The 23,899-nt window shown below is 46.8% G+C and overlaps 1 protein-coding gene across 7 annotated transcripts in view; it reads right to left on the bottom strand.

The window, feature by feature from the left end:
- LUZP1 (leucine zipper protein 1) overlaps positions 1–15,374 on the bottom strand; it is a 121,522-nt gene extending 106,148 nt beyond the window's left edge. For 5 of the 7 annotated variants that reach the window (XR_010411061.1, XR_006794633.2, XM_064589778.1 and 2 more), the window contains exon 1: positions 9,503–9,619. The gene's annotated coding sequence lies outside the window, so the exon portion shown is untranslated. Of the gene's footprint in view, positions 1–9,502; positions 9,620–15,182 lie in introns of those variants that run through there. The other 2 variants (XM_045898478.3, XM_064589779.1) reach the window with 2 other exon arrangements.
- Between the last annotated feature and the right edge of the window lie 8,525 nt (positions 15,375–23,899).

Here is a 23,899-nt window from a genome sequence, read left to right as displayed (position 1 = left end):
ACTGGCTCTCTGCTCAGCGGGGAGTCTACTTCTCCCTCTCCCTCTGCCTGCCTCTCTGCCTACTTGTGCACTCTGTCAAATAAATAAATCAAGTCTTTCATAAATAAATAAATAAATAAATAAATATTCTTGTGTTTCTTCTAGTCTGCCCAGTATACAAAGATATTAACTGACTTTAGACTAAATCATATTAAGAACAGGAAATTTTTCTTCTATTCTTTGGGTAAACAAAAATGTAAAACTGAAATAATGGCCAATATTTACTATGTACCAGGTATTATGACCTAAATGCTTCTGTACATTAAATTATTTAATCCTCACAACCACTTTTCCCATCGTAAAGATGGACAAATTGAGGCTTTCTGAGGCTACAGCAAGAGAGCACAAGCAGGGGGATCAGCAGACAATTTAAACTGTATAGTTTTACATAACCTTGTGAGGTTAAAATGCCATTTAACCAAAATGGTCAAAGAATGAGAATAAGACACAAATAGATAACCAATTGTCAAAGAATCAGAATACAATAAATCACATTTAATAAAAGCTTACTTGAATAAAACTAAATGATTCAGAAACATACTCCAAGATCTCCGATGCCTAGAAGCCAATGTTATGAACAACTGTGAATATGAGAAGTGCAAAAGACTGGGTTGAGTATATACTAACTTTGTAATCCATTCTGAAAGTCACTTTTTAAAAGATTTTACTTATTTACTTATTTACTGGTCAGAGAGAAAGAGAGAGAACAAAGAAGGGGGATCAGAAGTCAGAGAGAGAAGCAGGCTCCCCACTGAGCAAGGAGCCTGATGCGGAACTCGATCCCAGAACCCTGGGATCATGACCTGAGCCAAAAGGCAGATGCTTAACCAACTGAGCCACCTAGGTGTCTCTGAAAGTTGCTTTTTATAATGAATTCCCATAGTTTATCATTTGTCTCCTCACATTTCAAAAGAAAAGTTTATTGAAGTCCAGCGGTAGTCTGAAGTATGGATAAATATAAATGCATTCTACTTATACTTTTTATTTTGACCTAGTTGGTGTAAAAAGTAAAGAGGCTGGTTTCGTAAAATATTTCTAAGTTGTTAAAAGAAAAAAATAACAGTGAGAGATTAGGAATGATTGTGAACAAAATTACTCCAACATCATCTCTCAGAAACGTCCTTAAGTACCTCTGCTCCCATGTTTGCATAAAAATAATTACTAAATCACTCCACAATCTTCTGATATAATTCCATGAGAAAAGTCAAAATGGGGCACCTGGCTGGCTCCGTCACGAGAGCATGCAACTCTTGATCTGCAGGTCATGAGTTTGAGCCCCATGTTGAGTGTAGAGCTTACTTAAAAATTTTTAATTAAATTAAAAAGAAGTCAAGGGGCACCTGGGTGGCTCAGTCGTTAAGCGTCTGCCTTCGGCTCAGGTCATGATCCTAGGGTCTTGGGATCGAGCCCCGCATCGGGCTCTCTGCTCGGCAGGAAGCCTGCTTCTCCCTCTCCCACTCCCCCTGCTTGTGTTCCCTCTCTCGCTGTGTCTCTCTCTGTCAAATAAATAAATAAAATCTTTAAAAAAAAATTTTTTAAAGTCAAAATTATCATTGCTTTAAAATACGTATTAGGCACCTCTTAAAAAAAAGTTTTACATGTATCACCCAATTGTGCCACATATATATTAAGTTAAATCATCCCAGTTACAAGGAATTGGCTTAAAGTAAGTATGTATAATATTAGTACTTACATTCTTCTGCCTTTAATAAAAGAGGAAGAATTACTACTTAGAGAGCTCACTGGCAAGTCAGAGAAGGTAGCTGGTAGAGAAGGTAACTGGCTTGGAGTCATCCTTGACATTAAAATAAAATGTTATTCAACAAAATAGTTCAAGTGAGGTATTACCTAGTCTCTCATTTCAGTTAATAACTCCAATCTGAGAGCATTAGACAAGCACTGATTAAGCATCTTTTTTTTTTTTTTAAAGATTTTATTTATTTATTTGACAGAGAGACACACAGCAAGAGAGGGAACACAAGCAGGGGGAGGGGGAGAGGGAGAAGCAGGCTTCCCGCAGAGCAGGGAGCCCGATGCGGGGCTTGATCCCAGGACCCTGAGATCATGACCTGAGCCAAAGGCAGACGCTTAACGACTGAGCCACCCAGGCGCCCCGATTAAGCATCTTTCTAAGAAAGAACTGCACATAGTTAGTTCTTTGCCAGTGACAGATTCCAAAGGAGTATCTGCTTTGTGGTACCAGGACTGGACTCCTGTACTTTCACACCCTGATAATTGCCTACCAACCTGAAGCAGTTGGAGCACTCCCAACCTCTGGATTAGAGAAAACACTAAGAATTCTAATAAAGAGTCCATTTTTTTAAAGATTTTATTTATTCATTTGACAGAGAGCACAAGCAGGGGGAAGAGAGGGAGAAGCAAAAGAGTCCATGTTAATAAGCCTAAGAAATTAAAACCGCTACCTATGCATAAGCATCATTATGATCAATCATCAAAAATTCTGAGGGGGGCGCCTGGGTGGCTCAGTCATTAAGCGTCTGCCTTCGGTTCAGGTCCTGATTGGGATCGAGCCCCACATCGGGCTCCCTGCTCCATGGGAAGCCTGCTTCTCCCTCTCCCACTCCCCCTGCTTGTGTTCCCTCTCGCTCTGTCTCTCTCTGTCAAATAAATAAATAAAATCTTAGGGCGCCTGGGTGGCTCAGTTGGTTAGGCGACTGCCTTTGGCTCAGGTCATGATCCTGAAGTCCCGGGATCTAGTCCCACATCGGGCTCCCTGCTCGGCGGGGAGTCTGCTTCTCCCTCTGACCTTCCCCGCTCTCATGCTCTCTCTCTCTCTCTAATAAATAAATAAATAAATCTTAAAAAAAAACTAAATAAAATTAAAAAAAAAATTCTACCAAGGGCCTATGTGCAAAGGGGAGTTTCCAGCTAAAACAACTTAGCTTCTAATGAAGAAGCTTCTGATCAAATTAGGTAAAGATACAAACTAGTAAAACTGACCAAGAATATAAGGGGTACTGGCATTACAAGCTGCAAGATTTGGCGGGTGGGGGGGAGCTTTGGATCCAATTAGGTAGATAAGATACATGCTAGTGTGACTTACCAAGAACATGAGGGCTATCAGCAATAAATGTCAAAATTTTAGAGAAGAAAGATTTACTACTGCAAAGTCAACACAGACTTCATAGAAAGGAACTGAGCTGAGCCTTGAAGGATGGAAAAGTTTAAATAGTTAAACAGCATAAGAAAAGGACAAAAGATAATGGGAACAAAGATGCTGAATTGGGAATGTGGTCATTAAATATTTATTAAATACCTACTACATGTCATTCACCGTGTCAGGTACTGGGTATACACTGATGAACAAAACAGATGAGTTCCCCGCTCTTGTGAAGTCTATGGGGAAGGCAGATAATAATCATGCAAACAGATGTATCATTATAAACTAATAGGTGCTATGAAGGGAGGCAACAGACTCCAGTAACAGGGAATAACGGAAAAGGACTAGCAGGATAAAATAATGAGGGAGAGTATCTCTGCTCTATATGCTGAGGCTTGAAAGAGGCAGCCAGGCAAAGAGCAGGGAAAAGGGTGTTCAAGGAAGAGAGAGCCACACGTATAAAGGCCCTGTGGTAGGAAAGAGCTTGTTAAGGATAAATAAGAAGCTGGTGTGATTGAAGCATAATGGGCAACAAGATTGGTATAAGGTGAAGCTGGAAAGGTAGGCAGGACCAGGTTATGTAAGACATCATAAGCCAAAATAAAGAGTTTGAATTTGGATTTTATCCCAAGCCCTAAAGAAAACCCTTAAAAGTTTTTTCATACTCATAAACATACTGTTGAATAAAAGGAACCAGACCCAAAAGAGTATCTGCTGTATGCGTTCCATTTTTGCGAAAGTACAAAACAGGCAAAATTAACATATGCTGTTAGAAGTCATGCTGGGAGATGGAAGGGAGACAGGAACTGGAAAGGAACTTGGTGGGGGCTTCTGGGTACGAGTAATACTGTTTTGATCTAGGTGCTGGTTCCACGGATATATTCAGTTTGTAAAAAAAAAAAAAATCAAATTGTACTCTTTATATATATACATGCGCATGCACACACTCAAAAAAATAAAATCTTTCTGTTGTTGTTTAAAGATTTTATTTATTTATTTGTCAGAGAGAAAGAGCGCACAAGCAGGGGGAGCAGCAGGCAAAGGGAGAAGCAGACTCCCTGCTGAGCAAGAAGCCTGATGTGGGACTGGATTCCAGGACCCTGGGATCATGACCTGAGCCAAAGGCAGACGCTTAATGGACTGAGGCACCCAGGCATCCCAATAAAATCTTTATTAAAAAAAAAAATGGGGGGGAGGGCGCCTTCGTGGCTCGGTGGGTTGGGCGTCTGCCTTCAGCTCAGGTCGTGATCTCAGGGTCCTGGGCTGGAGCCCCGTGTCCAGCTCCCTGCTCCTCTGGAGAGTCTGCATCTGCTTCTCCCTCTCCCTCTGACCCTCCTCCCTGTTTGTGCTCTGTTTCTCAAATAAAGGAATAAAATCTTAAAAAATAAAATAAAATAAAATAAAATAACACATAGCAAAGCCTAAAAGATTTGCAATGCTTGTTTATGTTTTGGCTTATATTTTTAATATGGTATTTCCAAGCTCTTCCCTTGCTCCCCCAACCCAAATACACAGAGAGTGTAACGAAACTGATCCCAAACTTGAGTACCAATCACTCTGAGTTCAAATCAATGGTCTCTGCCCCTCACTAGCTCTGGCAGTAACTGCTCTGAGCTCAGCTTCCTCACGTATAAAGAGGATAATGACTACCGCACAGTTATTCTTTTCTCCCTATTATCACCCAAAATATTGAGTTGGTAGACTGGTATTTTAATTTAATTATTATTTCCTAATGATATACGGAGGGCCCACGGCTGATGAGCTTCCATTCTCAAGACTGACAGGTGGGAGAGAAGGGTTATAAAAGTCAACATGTAGAAACAGAATGGACAAAGAGATACAAGGAGTAAGATATAAAAATGGGACTGCGGGCGCCTGGGTGGCTCAGTCGTTAAGCGTCTGCCTTCGGCTCAGGTCATGATCCCAGGGTCCCGGGATGGAGGCCCGCATCGGGCTCCCTGCTTGGCGGGAAGCCTGCTTCTCCCTTTCCCACTCCCCCTGCTTGTGTTCCCTCTCTCGCTGTGTCTCTCTCTGTTAAATAAATAAAATCTTAAAAAAAAAAAAAAATGGGACTGCTTCTAGGGGCACCTGGATGGCTCAGTAGGTTAAGCATCAGACTCCTGATTTCGGCTCAGGTCATGACCTCAGGGTCCTGATATCAAGCCCCTCAACCAGCACAGAGTCTGCTTGAGACTCTCTCTCCCTCTCCCCCTTCCATCCCCACTCGCGCATGCTCATTCTCTGAATAAATATATAAAAATCTTTTTTTTTTTTTAAATGGGGTTGCTTCTAGAAGCTGGGCAACAGAGGCTTCAAACTTTTTCTAAGACAGACTTGAGCTATAGCAGCAGATTGGGACAGGTTCAGTGACCTAAGAAATTATGAGAAGGAGGAGTGCCTAGGTAGCTCAGTCAGTTAAGCATCTGACTCTTGATTTCAGCTAAGGTCCATGATCTTGGGGTGGTGAGATCAAGTACCATGTCCTGCTCAGCGCAGAGTCTGCTTCTCTCCCTCTTCCTCTCCCCTCTACTCCTCCCCCCGACCCAGTCTGTCTCTGTCTCAAATAAAAAAATAAATAAATAAAAATTATGACAAGGAAAAAATAATCTTATGTCTTCCAAGAAAGACACAATTTCTAACTGATGTATTCCCTTTGTGGAATATTAACTAAAATAAGCTAGAGATAAACACTAAGGATATTCTGCCATAGGGGGAAGGGCAAGGCCTTCTATTATTTTATAGCATCCCCACCCTTAAGAATTATTTGAACTATAAGGTGTAAAGCACTTAAGTATAGCCGAAGATGCTGAAGTTTTATATTTCAGAAGGTACCATTTCAAAAAGGAAACAAAAATACAAGTTCAACTCCTTAATAAATCTTTGGGTAGGGACGCCTGGGTGGCTCAGTCGGTTAAGCATCTGCCTTCGGCTCAGGTCATGATCCCAGGGTCCTGGGATCGAGTCCCGCATCGGGCTCCCTGCTCCGCGGGGAGCCTGCTTCTCCCTCTGCCTGTCTCTCTGTCTCTCATGAATAAATAAAAAAAATAAAATCTTTAAATAAATAAATAAATAAATAAATAAATAAATAAATAAATAAATAAATAAATAAATAAAATAAATCTTTGTGTAATTTCCCCCCCAACGTATATCCTCGTCCTAAAATGAAAACCTGGTCCCTCATGAATTTCTTTCTGCCAAGTATCCCTATCTCTACCTCTCTTATTCTTCTCATGCACCTCACCAATAAATACCAAAGGTTTCCCTGTTTCCTACAAAGTCGGCATACTGACTCTCTAGTACTCACTCTGATCTCACCGGTTTGAATCAGGAACACAGAAACTTCACAACATTCCCAGGGATCACTTTGCTAACCAATACCTTAAACACAACACACAGTTTAAACAAATGATGGCAGTTGTGGGGATTACACAACTGCATACATTTGTCAAAGCTCATCAAACTGCACACTTAAAACTGATGAATTTTATTGTATGTAAATTACACCTCAATAAAGTTGATTTTTTTTTTAAAAGAATGCATGTATTTCTTCAGCAAATATTTACTGAGCATCTATTATGTGCTTCCAAGTTTATACCAAATCTCTCAGCTTGACTATCTGGGTCCTACCTGTAAGTAATGTGCCTTACTCAGAAGCTGACACTGTCCCAAAAAGCCGTATTACATGAAAAATGGTTCTTGCTTCTGATCATGAATGTCACCTTAATGATGGCCTCTATAGTAGGACCACTAGCTATCCATCATTCTCCATTATATAAATGAAATCTGTGATCACCCAGGTATCTGCGTTTCAATACAAATGCTTCCATCGTAAAAAATACAGCTATATATATATATATTTATTAAGCACCTACTGTACATAGGACACACCACTAGCACAACCTTGTATGTTTGTTTTTCTACCAAAAACCAAGAACATCTCAAAAGCATACTGACAACATTGCTGGAAGAAAAAGAAGGCAACGCTACTGGGGGAATAGACTTAACTGACTTACTCTACAGTCCAATGTGACCCAGTGGCTGAGGCAAAGGCCTAGAAAGTAATGCAGTGTGCACAATGGAGATAATCATGGACCTCAGAAACAGGCTTGGGTTTGAATTCCAGCTCCACTTCTTACCAGCTGTATGTGTAAACTTGGGGAAGTCATTTTACCTTCTGACCTTCAGTTTGCCCATCTGTGAAGCAGGGATGCCAACTACCACCTCACAGCATTGTTGTGAAAATTATAGGAGATATATACCACCTAGCACAAATCCTGGGCACACAGTAGGCAACTCAACAAAGTAAGCTCCCTTTCTTGGTCTTAAACTATTTAGGAGTAAGAAAATACCTATTAATCAAGGCTAATTCATAATCCCTGTTAGTAATCACAGAACAACAATGAATCTGTATTTGCTGCCTTGTTCATACTCTAATCAACTCCCTCCCCATCCCACTATTTCCAGTTTTTCAAACTTTAGTTACTATGTTTAGAAAAGTGATTTAATTTTAGAAACCTGGAAAATTCTTCTGAGTAAATTAAGCAAAACCTTAATCTGCCCCAAGGGGAATCTTGAGCAAAATAAGTATTTCTGACAGAAGAGTTTTCTACGGAGTTACTTAATTTAACCACACGAATGCCACCAAAGCTGCACACAAAGTGACAGAATGCAATCTGGAACATACTGTACAGATTCTCCGAAGGGAAATATCCTCCTAAAATCCAAACCTGTCCTTCCCTACCTAATCTGAGCTAATAAAATCTTACTAGGGGATCTGAATTCCCCTAACTCTGACTCTAATCCAGCTCCTTAGGCCAGAACTGCAGCAGTCCGTAAAATGCCCTGAACTAACCCCACCTCTCAAAATATCCCCATAAGGCAGGGAGGTCCAGAGGGTATTTTCTCCTCAATCAACAGATAAGGCACCAGGAGCTCAGAAGCACAATTCCTTTCCCAAGGTCATTCAAGTCAGTGAAGGTGTGACGGAAGAATCTGCAAGCAATTTCTAGCTTTCTGGAGATTACACTGCAGGGTTATGGGGGTGGGGGGGGCGCCTAGTCTCTTCCCTTCTCCCACCCTTAAGCGTGAGCACTGGTCTCGGCATTTCCGAAACAAGCCACAACAAGCTCTGCTGTGTTAGGAAAGGGGCTGACGCGACGAAGAAACAGATGCTGCAAAGCAAGATGGTCTTTCTCGGCTCGCAGAGCCTTCTCCAACGTTATTAAGAGAAACCGCAGGCCCCTCTGAGAGCTCCCACGCGGGCTGCGAACCCCCAGCCCGGCCGCTCCGGGACGCCGGCTTCCCCGCAGGCAGCCTCCGCAGCCAGAGGCCACGAGCCCCAGAAACCGCACTTCATTCCTGCGCTTCGGGAAGCCATGGCTCCTTCCCCGCCCGGCCAGGGGCGGGGGTGCGCAGGGAGGCGGGCCGCGCGCGCTGCGGAAAGTTCACCGCGGCGGCGGCGGCGGCGGCGGCAGCGGCGGGCGGGGGGCGGCCCGGGCCCGGCTCGCCCGCGTCCCCCTGCAGATTCCACCATTAATTAGTCCTAAGGACTGTCTACTGGCAACTTAAACAAAGCGAATGCCTCGAATTCCTTCCCGGCCCAGCGGTCTGGCTGCGAGACCAGCATCGGCCGGGACGCGGGCCGGCGCGGCGGGCCGACAGCTGCGGCGGCGGCGGCGGCGGGACCCCTCCCCAGCCGGCCCGCGCCCCCGCAGCCGGGTCCCGCAGCCCGGCCCGAGCGCTCCCAAACGTCCCTCCTCCTCCTCGTCCTCCTCGTCCTCGTCCTCCTCCTCCTCGGGAGCTCCCGGGCTCTTCCTGTAAGATCACTTCCTTCCTCCCGGGTGCCCGCGGGCCCCGCGCAGCCCCCTCCCCGGCGGTCCCGGCCCCCCGCCCGGCCCGCCGCTCCCCGCCCCCACCGCGCTCCCTCCCCCTGAAGCCCAAACTCGACCCGAAACTCTCCTCCGCCCCCCGAAAATGTCCCCTCGGCTCTCTGCCCCAAACATTCTCCTCAGATTCTCGCTCCCACCAAAAGTCTCTCAGAACCTTCCCTCCCCCTCCAACAGAAAAATTTCCAACTCCAAGAAATTTCTCAAGGTCTCGCCCCAAAAAATCTCCCCTTGTGAGCACTTTCTCCAAAATTCCGCTCCAACTGCCCCCCGCCTCAACTCCATACCCCCCCCCCAGCCCTTCCCCGGGTGCGCCCACGGATTCTGTCCTGTCGCCCCTGGGTGCCCCGACCCCTTGCCCGGGCAGGCCGCCCCCTTCGGCCGCCCTCCTCCGCCCCCGCCCGCCCGCCCCAGCCTCCCGCGCCGCGCGCCCGCCGCCTCACCGCGAACCCCTCACCTCGGCGACTCCGGCCCGCGCTCCCGCCCGCCGAGGGGTCCAGCGCTCGGCTCCCGGCGGCCGGCGCCTCCTCCGGCTCCCCGGGACTGACAATGAGGGGCGGGGCCAGTTGTGACGTCAGCGCCCTGGAAGGCGGGGCCTGTTGTGAGGGGCGGGGCTGACCGACAGTCCCGCCCCCTCCGTTCTTTAACCCCCTTCCCAGGACTTGGACTTTGCCAAGTTTTTATTGCTTGCCTAGCTAGGTGCCCGGGGCCTGTGCTAGGCGCGGTGCGAAATCGAAATGGCAGACAAGAAAGATGTCCTGCTTTCAAGAGGGGCACTCCCAGGAGGGTTGTGAGGATTAAATGAGATAATCCATGTAAAGGTGTTTAGCCCAGGGCCTGGTATGGAGTAATCATTCAACGAATACTATTTCTATTACTCAGCAAATGTGGAACAGGCGCTCAGAATAGAGGCATGGGTTCCAGTCCCCAGCTCTGCTATTAATTCATTGTGTGACCCTAGACAAGTCTTCTTCCATCTATGTCCCTCACTTTTACCTTCTTTAAGATGGGAAGGAGTGATGACCAGATGATCTCAAAAGTCCCTCCAATAATTCTATGACACATTTCCGGTGGAGCTACTATGTGCAAGGTACCTAGGGCCCAGAGAAGTGGGGGGAGGGGGCCTTTGAAGGGAGCCCAAACCCAGCCACAGCCACAGATGCACTCTCCCCATAGATGCCCTCCCACGTGCTGGCACAGAGCTGCATTCACAAGCCGGGACACAGATGCGCCAAGGGTTGCTACCTCTCTGACTGCAACAGCATAGCTAGTCTCTTAAGACATCTCTTGTGTAAGCTCCTTATTGCCTGTGGAATAAGGGCCAAAACCCTGGCCTGGTCTGGTCTCTTCCTACCTTTACACACACACACACACACACACACTGTAAAGTTTATCCAAACTTCCACTCGCACTCCCACTGCTTTCCCACATCTGCCCCATGGCTCATGCTCTTCCCCTGCTGTCTCATCTCAACTTACAGCTCCTCCTAGTTTCCCCCAACCAGGAGCCCACTCTCCCTGCTCTCAATCCCCGAATACCTGTGCATTGTGTTTGACACTCATGTGGGCATGAACCCATTTTAACTTGTGTCAAACTGACCTCCTATTTGTTTCTTAGCACGTCCTCACTTCCTTGAGGTCAGAAACCACGCATGTTTCGTGGTGCCAGAAAACCCTGGAATTATACACCCGTGTTCTGGCCCATGCTAGCTCTCTTTGAGCCTCATTCTTCTCATGTGTAAAATGGGGATATTGATATAGCCCTTGCAGAGTTTGTTCTGAAATCACATAAAACACTGTGTGGAAAGCACCAGGCACAGTGTTCCAGAAATGATGTAGTTGTCATTCTTATTTTCATCATTATCATCAATATTATTTCCAGCTCCTAACAGCACATAGCACACCTAGTGATAATCCTCCCAGTCATTTCACAGGGTTAGACTCGGAGGTCCCGAGAGAGGAAGAGGCTCACTAAAAGTCGCCTGCAGAACATTGTCATTAGAACAGAAACCAACACTCCAGTTTCTAGACCGCAGGGGGGATTCTGCAGAGTCACATCTGACGCCCCAGGGTGTCTGTCACTCAGCACCCATCCAAGTGGGGGACAGCTTCAAGTTCTCTCTGCAAGTTATTTGCAGCAGAGCTGACCCACTTCTCCCTCATGCCTTTCTGCTCTCACTTCCCTGACAAAGAGATAGATCTGTGTTCAACTGCCCTTGGCATCTCTGCAGTCCTCGAGGAGAACTGCAGCAACGCACTGGGCGTTTCCAGAGTGCTGGCCTGTGGGAAGAGGGAAAGGGCTTTGGGATTCTGATTAATTTCCTGAGCTGCAGACAGGCAAATGGCTGTCCTGAAATGCCTGGGCTGGTTCTCAAGGGCCCCTAACAAATTGCAGCTTATTTTTAGAAGAGGAGATTAAAAAATGCTACTTCCCATGAAAAATAGGCACGGCCACAGGATTGCTGCAGGCAAAGAAAAGGCCTTTACTGAGTTCCTCCTGTGTGGGGATGCTGATTCCAAGCATTGCAAACCATCGGCAGAGAGAACCTAGGACATACAGGGGAGGTTCTGAAGGTAGAACTTTCCCTCCAAGACCCACAAGCCCATCAATCACGTATTTGTTCATTCACAGCAAAGGCTTTGGCACAGAAAAGCTCAGGATGCAAATCTCGGCTCTGTCACTTACCAGTTGTGTGACCTCAGGCTTTCAAGTATCTGCACCTCAGCCTCTCATCTGAAAAGTGGGAATAATAATAGTACCTATCTCATACAGTGGCTGTGAGGATTAAATGAAATAACACATGGAAGAGCTTAGTTTAGAGCCTAGCACCTCGTTCATGCCCCAATATGGTTTTGCTGCTATTACTATTTCAACACATCTTCCCAGTAAGGCCTGTCCTGTGCTGGCCTCTGGGCTGAAAGTAGGGTGAACAGGGAGTCCTGACCTCACGCATCTCAGTCAGTAAAAGGAATGGGGTAGATTTTTGGTTCTAGGGACTTTTCCTGCAAAGCAATTCTGCTGCAAACATTTTCACCACATAACCCATTGGCCCTCAGGCAATTTTTCCATAAAAGATCAAACTAACTGGTTGACAGTTTGGTTTGATAGTTTGGTTTCATCAAACTGGTAGATAGTTTGGTTTCATTTCTCCATTGACTCAGGATTCCTATTTTTATATTATGTAAATCGTAGCCCTCATAATGGTCTGTACAGGGGCAGAGTTTTGAACCCACATTTCCCAGAGAGCTTTGGAACGGCGATCAAGGGACATGTGACAATATGCCAAAACTAGACAACAGTGTAGAAGGCTTCCACAGTGCAACAGAAAGCTCAGTTTTCTGACAATGTTGCATCCTAGTGTTTGGAGACTGATACCTCTCTTAAGGAAGGAAGAAATTTTAGTGAAAAAAGAAAAAGTCTGGGGCACCTGGCTGGCTCAGTAGGAGGAGCATGTGACTCTTGAGTTTAAGCCCCACATTGGGGATAGAGATTACTTAAATAGATAAACTTTAAAAAAAGAAAAAAAGAAAAAGAATAAGAGTAAGGTATGGAATTATAGGTGTAGTGGGATCTCATGGTTATAACTTTTATGCTCAGTACAAACATAAAGGTGGAAAATACACCTTTTTTCACCTTTTTTCTTTCTGATTTGCTTTTCTGTGTGGTGTGTGTGTGTATAGCAGGAACTTTCAAAAAAAGACTCTACTAAATTCTAAGAGAGAGGAGAGGGGATGAAAACACAGCTACAAGGCAATCAGCAGTGGGCATCTGAACCAATTGTGCATACTGCCATAGAAAGTTCCACAGTGTCCATCTCATTCCAGGGAAAGCCCCTGCCCAGACAATTCTCCTTCTCCCCACTCTCCAGCCCTTAGCTACACTTGAACTTTCAATGCTACAACCAAAGGCAAGACTCCTAATAAAACTTCCAGAAGCCATGGCAAGGCCAGTAGGAAAGACTTTAAAGTAGGAAGAATTTTTTTGCTACCTGTCCTGTGCCCCTCCCAAAGAATAACAATATGTCAGCATCTTTTGTCTACTGTGCCTAAACTTGCACTTTTGTTTTTCCTCATATCTCTTCTGCAATTTAAATTTTTTACAAGTAGCATACATTATGTGGTCATCAGAAAAAATGCAGTAAAGATAGGTATAAAAGGAAAGCTAAGCAAGCTGGTGTTGGTCCACTTTTGTTGGTTGCAAACAATAAATTATAACAATGTGGTTGAGGCCAGTGCTAAGTTCCATAGGAATCATAGAAAGTGAGAGTGGGAAGGGATAAAATCGCCCTCCGTTTCTCCTACTGTCCCCCCAGTGGCATGATTTCCAGTCCTTCACATTGCAGGCCACCCACCAAGATGTGTATTTCATTCATTCATCCAACAAATACTTATGGATCCTTTACTGTAAACGAAGCATCCTACTGGGCACTTTACAGATACTATCTCATATAGGTTATGGAGGTCATTATTCCCACCTTGCAGATTAGGAAAACAAGGCTCAAGGGAGGTAAAGTAACATGCCCAAAGTCTCACATCTAGTGGGATCTAAACCAAGACCTTCACAACATCAAAGCCCATTTCCTAAAGGATGTGGGCTGACTTCCAAAGCGAATGACTTATGTCCTTGGGCAGCCATTATTGCGTGGGTGGCCTTGGCCAAGTCACTGAACTCTTCTCAGAAGCTGCATCCCCATCTCTGCAAAATAAGGGTTTACCCAGATATTTTATGTAAGGTATGTGCTTTTTAAGTCATAACACATAATACAAAGGGAAGTGGTTCCATGAACTCTTGAGGGACTGAGTCTCACTCATCTTTAGATCTCTTGGCGCAAGCCCCGTTAGCACATTTAGGGTTCCTTACAGGAACTCTATCATTACCCCCACCAGCCTGGGACCTCCTCCAGGACAGAAACGACACTTAGTCATTTTTGATCCCTTTCTGCCCCCAGTGCAGCATCTGGCATGAAGCCCTCCATTCCCTCCGTCTTTTATTTATTTCATAATAAATGGCTGAGGGCCTAACATGGGCCAGGCACTGCACAAGACTATAAGACAGCAAAGGGCCTTGCCTTCTTGGAGCATGGCTGATGGGGTGGAGAGACAACATAACATTAAATACAACTCGTTACTTAAACACAATTGCATTAAGCACCACAGAGCATCAGGTTTGGGGGATGTGGAGTGGGAACCTAACTGAATCCAGGACACAGGGAAGGCTTCCTGGAGGAGGTGGCTTTGAGGTTCAGAGAGACTAAGAAATTTGCTTAAGGTCACACAGCTGCTAAGCACAAAAGCTGGGATTTTTAACCTAGGAACACCTGACTCCAAGGCCCATGCTGCACCTTCTAGAGAATATTGCCTTCTATCTCCTCCATCTTATTCTTCCCTCACTCTTATTGGTGAAAGAGGAGTAAGGTCCGTTTAACACTGGATGCTCTAAAGCAATGTTTTTCCCAGCTTTGGGGATCAGATACCCTTTTGAGAATCTGGTGACATCTATGAAACCTCTCCCAGGAATTACATGTATATGACACACCCACAATACCTTGCCTACAATTTCAGGGCATCCTAAGGCCCAGGTTTAGAACTCACACCATGGAGGACCATAGGACCTTAGAGTGAGATTCTAGAACCTCTGAAAAGAGACTCCAAGATTCCATAGGAACCGCAAATCCCCAAAGAGACCCCAGAAACTCTATGGAAAGATTCTCAAGATCCAGAAGGAAGATCCTGGGATCCTGTAGAGAACCCAAATTCCACCAGAGTAGCAGCAGGGCCCTGCAGAGATATTCTTCAAGGTGCAGATAGGCTGTTGAGGAGTAAAGCTGGAGTCCCCACTGAGGAACCCGTGACCTTGGAAAGCTACGGTTCTTAACCCTTTTGGGGTCACTGACACCTTTAAAACTCTGAGCAAAAAGGCAGTACACATGTTACACACAAAATCCAGAGGTTCACAGACCTCTGGGAGCCCCCGGATTCAGACCTCCTGTTCATGAGCTTCCACTAGAACCTGAACCCCCTGAGCCCCTCAAGAACCTGGACCAGACCGCAGACGGAAGGCGCACACTTCAGAGTGCAGCAGACGGAGGGTCGAATTCCCGCCTCGCGGTGTGCTAGCCGTGACCTTGGACCACTCACCTACAAACCCTCAGGCCTCAGCGACCTCTCCCTCCCCAGCCCAGCCCCAGCGGCGTGGGCTCCGAGCCGGGCCGGGCGGCGACGCCTGGGGGACTCAGCCTCGGTGAATTGCAACGTGCGGGCACGCTGCGCGGGGAGCGCGGGCGGCGGGGGAGGCGGCGCGCCTGCCGCAGGTCGGGCCTGGGAAGCCGGCAGCGCGGGGCGCGCTCGCGGCCTTTCCCACCCACGGGCAGGGCGTGCCCGCCAGCCGGCTTCCTGCGGTCGAGGGCCGGGGAGGAGGGAAGGCGCTGAGGGGCCCGGCGCCTGGCAGGCCTGGTTCCTGGCTTTCTCTCCGCGTTTCCTGAGCAGGACGGCCGGGGGATGGGACCCAGCACAAACCTCCTTCCCGGGGAGCGCAGCCAGGAAATCGCGTCCTCGTTAACTCAGGTTCCTCCTCTCCGCCGGAAGGTGCTGACTGCCATCCCCAAGCTTTCAGTCCTTACGAACTGGGTGTGATGTGACCCACTTACCCCGGGAGGACGCCGAGAAACGAAACGGCAGACCGCAGACCCCCGCAACACAGCAAGATTCCAGCCCCCCACCCCGTGGTGTGAGTGCATTAACTCCATCCTACGGATGAGAAAGCTGGGGGCTTACAAAATTGAAATGACCTACCCAAGGTCATTATTAACGTATTACTTGGACTAAAATAAAGTGCTTACTACATGTCACTGTGTTACAAGTGCTCTGAATGTAATTGTGCCATTTAAGTCCTCAGAAGCTATGAAGATAACATTGTCCCTATTTTAGAAATGAGAAAACTGAGAACCAGAGAGGCCAAGTGGCTTCTCCAATGTCACACAGCTAAAATCAACAGAGTTAGAAATAAACTCCAGGGGCACCTGGGTGGCTCAGTCGGTTAACCGTCTGCCCTCAGCTCAGGTCATGATCCCAAGGTCCCGGGATCGAGTCCCATGTTGGGCTCCCTGCTCAGCAGGGATCCTGCTTCTCTCTCTCCTCCCTGCTCGTGCTCTCTCTCACTCTCTCTCTCTCTCAAGTGAATAAATAAAATCTTAAAAAAAAAAAAAAAAAGGAAAGGAAAAAGAAAGAAATTAAAACCCAGTCTCCCATTTCCAGAGCTCAGACCATTAAAGGAATGGTCTCCTTCCTAAAGCAGGAAGGATACCTGCTTCCCAGATATCCTACTTCAACACATTTACAGCTGAGTAACCTGACGGCCAGAACCTTGTCTCATTTGTTTTTGGGTCCCCAAAACCCCACCTAGAGCTTAGCACAAAATAGGTGCTCAGAGATGACTGTGGAGCCCAGCACAGAAGCTCAAAGTTGGAAGGACTGGTAGGAGGCATCTAGCTTGACTCCTTCTAAGAACCTTTAGCCAAGTGAAAATTCAGCCTCTGTTTGAATACTTCTATCGTGATGAATTCTGTCTTCCATAATAGCACATTCTCCTGTTGGACATATATGTTTGGTTCAAAATGTAAATACTGCATTTTGCTCCTGGCTCCCTATAAATGAAGGAAGACCATTTCCCTCCTCGTGGCTTCCATATATATTGCATGGTATTCTTAGCCATTTTATAAGGACCAATGGCTCAAAAATGTTCAGTTCCTTGTGAACTGGAATAATGTCAGCTGTTCACCCAAGATGTTCACCTTCCATGGGTAGAGTTGTTTCAGAGAAAAGCAGCCCACACTACATTTTCCAGCACCCCTTGTGATTAAGTATGTGACTAATTTTCACCAGTGGGATGTGGGCAGAGACAAAGTGTGCCATATCCAGGCCAAATCCAAGTTAAGAAGTATGTATGCTTTCTCAGAGCTCTACCTTTTCTCTATCACCTGCCAACTGGATGCCAACACTAGGGTGACCTCGGAAGACACATACCAAATGTGGCAGAGCCTTGGTCAGCCTGGGTCTCACCCAGTCACTTGACTGAATGGGGCACTCAGTGAACTAACTTCCACTGTATTTAGGCATTGAAATTTCAGGATTTCTCTATTACAGCAGTTAGTATAATTTAATACTGGGACTAACTTGGATTCATTGTTATATACTCCACATCATGAAGCATGGTGTTGGTCACACGGAAGATGCTCAAAAGATAACCATCTAGCACCGACTGTGTCCAGTTGGCTCAGCTGATCAGAAATTGTCTCTGTTCATGTAATTGATGCATTCTGTCCTGCCTATTCCCCAAAGTGTTTTGAGGTAGTTTCCATTGCAGCCTCAAGCCTATTTGATGGATAATCGAAGAGCAAAAATCAACGAGTAATGAAGGCCTGGACCAAAGGTCAGTGGGGAAGGAGGGAAGAAAGATAAAAAATTGACTAATTATAGCAGAAATACTAGGCTAAGTTTCCTAAGGATAGCGCTGTGGTAGAGCAAAACAAAAAACAAAACAGGGACACCTGGGTAGTTCAGTCGGTTAAGTGTCTGCCTTGGGCTCAGGTCATGATCCCAAGGTCCTGGGATCGAGCCCCACATCGGGCTCCCTGCTCAGCGGGGAGCCTGCTTCTCCCTCTGCCTGCCACTCCCCCTGCTTGTGCTCTCTGTCTCACACAAATAAATAAATAAAATCTTAAAAAAAAAACCAACAAAAACCATGGCTGAGTTTCCTGGCAGTCAAAGCAAAAAGGGAAACAATATGAGTTACAAGTTATATGGGAAATAGCAAACATGTAGTCAAGCACACAAAACCTGGGGCCAGACTGTTGTTTTGAAGTCCAAGTCTACCACATACTAGTCACGTGACCTTAGGCAGTTATTTAACTTCTCTGTGCTTCTGTTTCTTCATCTGAAAAATGGGGATAATAGAATAACCCCTCTCTTTGGGTCATTAGGAGGATTAAATGAGTTAAAGCATATTCAGTTCTTAGACCTGTCGTATAGTAAATTCTGTGTAGGAATTAGCTATTATGTATGGTACAAGAGACACCCTCCCCCCAACTAATAAGGTGGGCTGTTTTATGACATCTGCTGGGCTGTGGGTCACATGGTTATTTCTCTTATTGGCTTTTGGACCAGACAAGCTTTGGCATCCTACTCACTGAGGAACTCTGGGGGCAGTTTGCTTGAGGGTAACCTGGTTTCTTTCTGCTGACCTGTCCACAGGACAGGTAAGTGTCAATGCAAGGAGCAAAGGGGTTGGTGTTAAACAGACCCAGGTACATATGTTAACCTCTTTAAGCCAGTTTCTTCATTTGCACAGTGGACACAATAGCAAACAGGACCTACCTAAGAGAGTTGTCATAAAGATTACATGAAAGAATTCTACAAAGCACTTGCCGTAATAGCTGGTACCGTAGGAAGACTGTAGTGCATGAGCACCCACAAAATAAGGAAGAACCCGAGAAAATAAAACAAGGAATGTTGTCTGAGACCCCTGGAGTAAGGAAAATAACTTTCAGTGCTTCAAAAAGTAGAAGAGAAATGGTACATTTCCCTCAGAATGCAGCCCCAGGCTGATCAAATCATCCTCTCTCTGCTTCTGGCTGGAATTCCCTTGGCTCAATTCAGTGTGGTGTGCAGCCCAGGCTGGCCCATTTCTGGAGCCACCCTGGCCTGGAAAGGTGCCACAGAGCCAGAAAGACCACCATGTCACAGCAACAGACTCTGTTTTTGAGCAGGATTGAGGACCTGAAGTTCCCCCTTTAGGCTTCCACATGATGGGTAGCAAGCACTGTGCTGAGCTTTACACACACTACCTTGTCCAGCCCCGCCAACAGCTTCACGGGGGGAGCCCTATTCAGAATCACACTTTACAGATAAGGAAACTGAGGATCAGAGAAGCAAAATGACCTGTCTGTGGTCACACAGTTAAGAAGTGGCAGAGCTGGGACATAAAAGAGATGTGTCTGACTTCATCATGTGTTCCTAACCATTAGTCTCTACTGCCTCTCCCCTCCAACCAGACCCAGAATCTTGTCTCTCTTTTTAGTCAACCTCTCTCTTGCCAGGATGTTTTCATCAAGGATCTAGGAAACAACTCTTCTGGGACCCCCTATTCCTCCTGCCTGGCCTCGGGGCAGCCCCTTACCCTGGGGGAACTAGCTCCCGGGCAAGACAGACAAGTTTCCCTGGGGTGCCTCAAGCTGATCAGAAGCTCCAAGTGGATGGAAAATCAGCGACCATCACCATCACCTGAGTTCAGCCTGCAGCTCTTACTTGCTCAGCCTCGTTGTTGGTCTCTCTGCCTCCAGGCTTCCCACCTCCATTCCTCCCTTCACACACACACAGAGTGATTGCTCTCTACACTTATCTACCCAAGTCATTCCCCTGATGAATAATCTTCAATAGTTCCTGTTGTTCCCAGTTTTAAAGTTCAAAGTCAATAGCTTGGTTTAGCTCCCAAGGCCCAGCCTACTCCTCTAACCCTCTCTTTCCTCTCAGGCATCCTTGGCTCCCCCATGGCCCCAAACATTCAGATCACCAGGAACTCCAGCTCTGTGTAGAGCCCTGGGAAATGAGGACCTTATCTTGCACCCTCTGTATGTGTCAGAGCCAGGTGTCAGGGAGGTGACATGATAAAGCAGCAAAGAGGAGCTAGATTTCCTACAAGTCTGTGGGATAGAGATGACCAAGCTTTTAACAACTGCCCTAAGCTTGAGGCCGAATTCACCTCAGTATATGTTTATAATGTATACAGCTGCTGGAGTGCCCGCCCAGAGCAAGCACAGGCTTTTCCCACCTCACCATTCCCAAAAGCAAAGGAAAATTGCTCTGAATGAGGAAGGTACCCACCCACCTTTGATTTCCGCGCCTCTCTCTGATGCCCCTCCGCCACCTGGTGGTCATACCTGGAATAGACCAGGATTTCTGACCAAAGCTTGGAGGAAGGAGGCCTAGTGCCCTCCACTCAACAGCAACATTCCAAAGGGTGGTGGTTTCATCCCGGTCTACATTCCTCTCCCCAGGGCTCAACTGTGCCTGAGGTTCTGAGAAAGGCAGAAGTTGATTCTGTCTCACTGTGGAATCTTGCGTCTGTCCACTGCCCCTCTCTGGGCTGTTTCCTCATCAGTAAAATAAGGGCAGCAGGGGGTTGGACCCTACCAGCTCTGATAATTTAGGATCCATGTCTAAAGTTCACCAAGTTGGGCCACCTGGGTGGCTCAGTTGGTTCAGCATCTGACTCTTGGTTTCTGCTCAGGTCTTGATCTCAGGGTCGTGAGATCGAGCCCCGCATCAGGCTACACATTCAGCATTGAATCTGCTTGTTCCTCTCCCTCCCCCTCTGCCCCTCCCCACTCTCTAAAATAAATAAATAAAATCTTTATAAAGTTCATCAAGTGACCCGTGACTTTGCCTCCTTCCTTAGCTCGGTGGGCAGATGTAAATTCCCAGAGGGCTGGGAAGTTGCTGACTTGTTCACTCTCTATACCAAGTGCTTTATACATAGAAGATGCTTCACTGAGCCCTGGTGAATCCCTGGGGAGCTGCATTAATAGAAGCACTATATGTTCAGTGAGGGAGGTGATATTCCTTATGCCCATGTCGGAAGTCCTGCGTTCCATTTGGGATTAGAACTTTGTTTGGGGTTTTTTTTTTTTTTTTTGGTTTTTGGTTTTTGATTTTTGTTTTAGATTTTATTTATTTATTTGACGGAGAGCGAGAGAGGGAACACAAGCAGGAGGATCAGGAGAGGGAGAAGCAGGCTTCTTGCTGAGCAGGGAGCCCAATGTGGGGCTCAATCCTGGGACCCTGGGATCATGGCCTGAGCCGAAGGCAGATGCTTAACAACTGAGGCACTGAGGCGCCCCTGGGATTAGAACTTTGAATGGGACATGGGGAAATTGTAACTTTTCCATAGGAGAAAGAACAAAATAATGGCTGAGGGAGGACCACAAAACCATATTTTATGGGGAACAGTGGAAGGAGCCAGAACACTGACTCTGTTATAAAAAAAAAAGACTCAAAGGGTACAAGTGTCTGCCCTCAAATATCTGAAGAGGGCATCTGGGGAAGAAGGCTGGGAGAACTAGGAATTAGGGGCTACTACTTCAAGGAACAGAATTTTCTCCCCCCAAAACCACGAGAGGCTTTCAGTCTAAGATAAAGAACAGAGCTGCATTTGAATCTCAACCTGTCCCTAACTAATTTTGTAACCTTGGACAAGTTCCTTCATCATATTAAAGCTTGGTTTTCTCCTATGTAAAATGGGTATAATGTGGAGCATATAGGACCCATGAGGATGGAATGATATAAAACATTTTTTAAATGCCTAGTGCAGGGGCGCCTGGGTGGCTCAGTTGGTTAAGTGTCCAATTCTTGGTTTCGGCTCAGGTCATGATCTCAGGGTCGTGAGACTGAGCCTTGAGTCATTGTCAGGCTCTGCGCTCAGCGGGGAGTCTGCTTCAGATTCTCTTCCTCTCCCTCTGCCTCTCCCCCACTTGCTCGCACACGCGCGCTCTCTCTCTCTCTCTCTCTCACAAATAAATAAGTCTAAAAAAATCATTAAAAATGCCTAGTGCAAGACCTAGCACCTTGTTAGTGCTGGGTGAGTGTAGCTATGATTAATAAAATAGAAAGGTAGTGAGCCCCCTGTCACTGGACACGTGAGCAGAGGCTTGAGGATACTTGGTAGGAGTGGCGAGGAATCAAGCAACCGGTGGAGTGTGGCTCAGGATGGCAGTGTGGGCTGATAGCTAGCGGTACTGGCTCTTGGGTCGGCCACACCTACTAGATGTGAATCTTGGATTTGCTATTTATTTGCTGTGATACCCTGGGACAATTACTTAACCCTTCCAAGCCTCAGTCTTCCCATCTGAAAAATGGGAGTAATAGTGGCTCCCATTTAACCTAGTTGTTGGGGGATCAAAGAAGTAAAGCAATCAAAATGTGTGAGCTATAGCTCTGACATTAGTGATCTGATTGGGGTTGTCCTGGATGACCTTGAAGGTCCTCTTCCATCTGATAGCCTCCAGGACTGGAATCCCCCTGGGGAGCCCTGGTGAAGCAGGTAAATCCACCGTTCTAAGACTCCCCGATGCAGGTGACTACTTGCAGGCACTGTCCCTTCCCCTCCCCCACAAGCCAGCCCTCCCTGTGACAGGGAGGTGACTGGAATGGCACCTGAGGAAGCAGCTGTGGGGGCAGGGCGCAGGACAGGGCCACAGGACAGGCTGTCTGGCTTTCTAATCTGCTCGTGCACTTTGGTCTCCAAACTGTGAGCTCTGTGAGGGAACCAACTGCCATACAGGGCCTAGAAATGAGCCAAGAGTGTGGGGGAGGATCACGGGTTGCCAGCTGGTGCCCCGGGGGCCAAATCTGGCTCACAGGTTTGTTTTGTGGTTGGCATGGTAGCATGGTGGTTTGTTTGTTTTTTAATTAGTTGTCAACAATCAAAATAAGGGGACTGCACAGAAAATCCAGATTCCTCACTCTGTTAAAAATCAACAGCACTAGCACATTTCTGAACAACATGAGTCCGTTGGAGATGAGAAGCGGCTGCCGCCTTAAGATAGGGCTTGTGAGCTCCAGGTCACCAGAGTCCCCACGTCTCCCTCTTGTGTCACAGCCAGTCTGCTTTACTCACTTATGAACGGCGCCCACAGCCCCCTGAGCTTATGATTCCTGGGATAGAGTCAAGAGCACCAGCTTTGCGATGTGTCGGGACGATGGGTTGTCCCAGCCTGGTTATGTGACTCATTAGTGTTCCAAACTTCCTTTGCTCATCTGTAAAAGGGGGATCAGGACTCGGACTCCTCCCAGGGCTGATCTGAAGATTAAATTAAAGAAAATGCCTGTAAAGTACCTAGAATGTAGTCGGTGCTCAGCAAAATTCCTCCTGAGTAAACTGTGGCTGGGTCTCGCTCAAGAATATCCCCTGGTTTGGGGCGCCTGGGTGGCTCAGTCGGTTAAGCGACTGCCTTCGGCTCAGGTCATGATCCTCGAGTCCCGGGATCGAGTCCCGCATCGGGCTCCCTGTTTGGCAGGGAGTCTGCTTCTCCCTCTGACCCTCCCCCCTCTCATGCTCTCTGTCTCTCATTCTCTCTGTCTCAAATAAATAAATAAAATCTTTAAAAAAAAAAAAAAAAGAATATCCCCTGGTTTTGGATGCTACAGTATTGGCACAGTGCCAAGCCACAACCACCCTCAGAGGCTGACTTTACTGCTACCCACATTGTAGAGAAGAGCATGGTGAGGCACAGAGACAGAAAGTGAGTAAATGGAAGAGCTGAGCTGGGTAGCCCCGTCTGTCTGATTCCTAAACCTGTGTTGTTTTCACTGCTTTATGCTGCCCCTCACAGCCACATGCTGTTTTGACCCTGGCCTCATCCACTAGGGTTAAGATGGTGGATTCTAGGGCGCCTGGGTGGCTCAGTCGGTTGGGCGACTGCCTTCGGCTCAGGTCATGATCCTGGAGTCCCTGGATCGAGTCCTGCATCGGGCTCCCTGCTCGGCAGGGAGCCTGCTTCTCCCTCTGACCCTCCCCCCTCTCATGTGCTCTCTCTCTCTCATTCTCTCTGTCTCAAATAAATAAATAAAATCTTTGGAAAAAAAAAAAAAAGCACTAGGTGGGTACAAGATTTATGCCTTTAGGGGTGCCTGGCTGGCTCAGTCGGTAGAGCATGTGATTCTTGATCTCAGGGTCATGAATTCAAGCCCCAAATTGGGCATGGAGCCTACTTGGAAAAAAGAAAAGATTTAGTGCTTTTAGTTTGACTGCAAGTGCAATATGGGCCAATTCCTTCCTCAGTTATGAGAAGAAGAAAGGCTGA

The sequence above is a fragment of the Mirounga angustirostris genome, unplaced genomic scaffold (assembly GCF_029215605.1).
Source record: "Mirounga angustirostris isolate CCGP_5_RB_7025 unplaced genomic scaffold, mMirAng1.0.hap1 SCAF_4, whole genome shotgun sequence".
Classification (NCBI taxonomy): Eukaryota; Metazoa; Chordata; class Mammalia; order Carnivora; family Phocidae; genus Mirounga; species Mirounga angustirostris.
This window is presented reverse-complemented; position numbering and strand designations above follow the sequence as displayed.